Source organism: Dermacentor silvarum, chromosome 7 (assembly GCF_013339745.2).
Source record: "Dermacentor silvarum isolate Dsil-2018 chromosome 7, BIME_Dsil_1.4, whole genome shotgun sequence".
NCBI lineage: Eukaryota > Metazoa > Arthropoda > Arachnida > Ixodida > Ixodidae > Dermacentor > Dermacentor silvarum.
Window position 1 is genome coordinate 135,568,448 of NC_051160.1, and position 3,573 is coordinate 135,572,020.

General features: G+C 55.4%; 1 pseudogene; it reads left to right on the forward strand.

Annotated features, from left to right (window-relative positions):
* Window positions 1-285: 285 nt before the first annotated feature.
* Window positions 286-1,199, forward strand: LOC119459196 (uncharacterized; annotated as a pseudogene).
* The last annotated feature ends 2,374 nt before the right edge of the window (window positions 1,200-3,573 follow it).

The window sequence follows — 3,573 nt, forward strand, 5'->3', positions numbered from 1 at the left end:
TTACCCAGGGCTAATTACCTCGAACCAAAGTTTTCCTTGCACCAATGTGTCCGTGAAGGCGAACGGCATCGACCGATACCAGCTGGCCCCAGAGGTACGTTTTTCTTTGCCAAATTACGTGACTTCTACCGCCGCCATGCGAAGGATTGACAGGCTTAGGCGTTCTCCGCGGACGCTAGGCCCAACACCGTCGCAACGGCCGCCACCTGCCGTACTTCTCGGCGGCGGCCGCTCGTCAGCTCCGAGATCGAGGCGTCCACTCGGACAACAATGATTGTGGACAACCAAATGTGCGTTCAAGTTCAAGGAAAAGAAATATCACCAGAGCAATGCCGCAATGACGCCACATGGACGCTCGTGGGGGAACGCATGTCACGGCTGCGCCAGCCGCCCCCTCAAGCGGCAAGTCCGACGGACCCGGTGAGAGTCAAGCAAGCCCGAAATCGAAATTCAACAAGAACATTAGAGCCTCGGTCATCAAGGCAGCACGCATGTCAGTCATGCCGTTGGAAGAAAGCAAAGGTAGTCGTTAGACCCAGCGGTGGACTGGACATCGTCAAGACCGGCACCACTACCGTCGCCGTGGCCAAGATTAAGAGCGAGGAAAGCGCCGCGAACACCATCTGCCCCAAATCTCAACAGAACATCATGATCGTCAGTAGACCGAACGAAAACAACGAAACAGGGTACGCTAATATCCAGGAAATTATATTCAAGGCAAACCCTACGAGGTCAGCGCATGTCGCACGGCACCTCACGGCACCGTAAAGGGCATCATCATAGGCATCCCCATCGGCGCGAGCGCAACCGAGCTAGATAGGAATCGCGTCAAGGAGAGGAACCCGCTTGCATTGGGGTCAAAGAGGATCGGCAGCACGACCACCATGATCGTTATGTTCCAGGGACCCAAGGTACCGAACTTTGTTCGATATGGAGTCACCCTGATACCGCGCCGTCTCTACAGGAAACAGGTCGACATTTGCATGCAGTGCGGCTGAGTGGGACACTGCAAGGACGTACGCCCGACCCCAACAGTCAAGACGTGCCTGGTCTGTGGACTCGCGAACCCCAAGGAAGGCCATTGCGATACCCCCAAAATGTAAGTTGTGCCGGGGTGAACACCCGATCGCGGACCGAAGGTGCTTGCGAAATACAAGATACCCTGCTTAGTGTGCAAGCGACAATGGAAGCGCCGATAGGCTGAAGGCCAGCTACTTCAGAAAGCGATTTTCTGCCACTCGACAAGCCGCCAGCTGCGCGAAAGTCAAAGAACCCACCGGAGAACCTCGTGCCAAAATCCAGAGAGGCAGCTGCTGCAAAAGAAGCCTCAGCAGGAAAAGGTCAGCATCACGTGAGCTAGTGAGCTGGATCGACGCAGCGAAAGGGAACAATATAGGGAACGCGCAGAAAATCACCGAAGCCACGAAGAAATACGATATGAACATGGTGGCGAGAAGTCAACGATAACCTAAGACAAGAGAACGCGGCGTTGCGAATGGCCATCAACAACCTCACGAGAGCGATCACCGAGATCAATAAGCTGCTTCTAAGCAACAACGAACCTCTACAGAGACCCACGCCAAGCACATGCAAGACAGAGGAAACAACCACGAACACGCAGGAGACGGCCGTGGAGGAACCGGCACCGAAGATGCGAGCCGTCGAGGACACGCGCAAGCAAACAGAAGACGATCGCATCGATAACCTCGAAGCTGATTTCGGAGCGAGATTCACCAAACTCGAACAGCTAATCACGGCGAACATGGCAGCAGTGAGAGCAATGAAGCAAATAATGAAGACCTACGAAGCCGAAAACACAAACAGATTCGCCTACATCGAAAGGGCCCTACAGCCGATCGTGAGCCACCCGACTTTTGCGCCCCTCTTTGCGCAACATCCACCCAACCAGGGAATCCTGTACACGCCAACGCAATCATGGCTGCTAACGCTATAACAGCAGCGGCAGGCGTAACAGCGTGGCAGTGGAACTTTCGTGGCCTCAGAAGGAAGAAGGCAGCCATCCGACAGCACATCGCACATGCCGCGCGCAATCCAGACCGTGCTACTACTACAAAAAGCACTCACCGACGCACCGTCCCACCCCGGTTACACAGTGCACAATGGCCCACCCGACGGCAGAGGCCTGTGCACCTTGGTCAGGAAGGGACTCACCTTCGTCCTACACGAGCTGCACAACAATATCCAGATCGAGCACACACTCACCAAATTCATTCCGGACAAGAGGAGAAAATGAAGTATATTTCTGCTCAACGTCTACAGCAACCCATGGCAGAGAAAACAGAAATTCAAGACAATACTGCGCAGAGCCAGCACCATAGCAGGCCGCAACACCACGATCGCGTGCGGCGATTTCAACGAAATGAACCCAGCCTGGGGCTACAACATATGCACAGCAAAAGGCCGCGAACTGTACCAAGACGCAATGGAACTCCACTTCACCCTCATCACTGACCCGACGCATCCGATGAGAATCTGTAACTCCGTGTCCCGGGACATCACTCCGGACCTCACGCTTGTCAAGAACGACATCCGGGGCGCGAGCACCTGTAGAAACATGGGGACCGACCTCGGCAGCATCCAGACATCCTGGAAATCGGCATACCAGCACACAACGACACCAGCATTACAACGCATAGATGGATAGACTGGGGTGCCTCTCGAGACGCCAGAAACCCGAAGAGAGACGCCTACGACGACATATAAGACATCGACGCGTGGATGACCGCAATCACCAAGAGCGTACGCGACGCCACCGATGAAATTGAAGCGGACGCGGAGATTGACAAAGTAGACAGTCGGCTAGCGCATCTCATCGAAGCCAAACAGTCGATACTCAATCGCTGGGAGAAAATACGGCTCAACCGCAGACTCAGAAAGAAGGTAGCGGAGCTCAGCCGTGTGATTGAAGAGCACTGCCACACGCTATGCGCGTAACAGTTGAACGAGATCTGCAACGTGGCAGACGGGCAGACGCACATAAGGAAGACGTGGAACCTGCTGCGGCACATGCTCGACGAAACCAAGACCAAGTCGCACCAAACGCACATACTCGCCAAGCTCATACATCGGGCGGTCTCGGTACCCGATGCCGACGAAGTCACCAGGCGCATCAAAAACAAATACCTGCCAGCTACACCCACCGAACAACACGCGCCGTGCGGCGACCTACCCAACGCGAAGCTCGATTGTGAAATCGAAGTCGAGGAGGTCCGCGTGGCCCTGCACGACCTCAACAGCCGGTCGGCGGCCGGCCCCGACCTCGTCACGATCAAGGCGCTCAAGAACCTCGACCACCACTCGATTGAGAACCTCGCAAAATACTTCAACAAGTGCTGGATAGCGGGCGCGCTGCCGAAACAGTTGAAAACAGCCAAGACCATGCTGATCCCCAAACCGGGCGAGCCACCGGACACGGACAATCTCCGGACCATCTCGGTCACGTCCTGCGTGGGCAAGGTGCTGGAGCACGTCCTTCTCAACATTTGGCAAGACAACCTGGAACGAGAAGGGCTGTACCCGGCCACGGTGATCGGCCGCGGACAGCACTTAAGT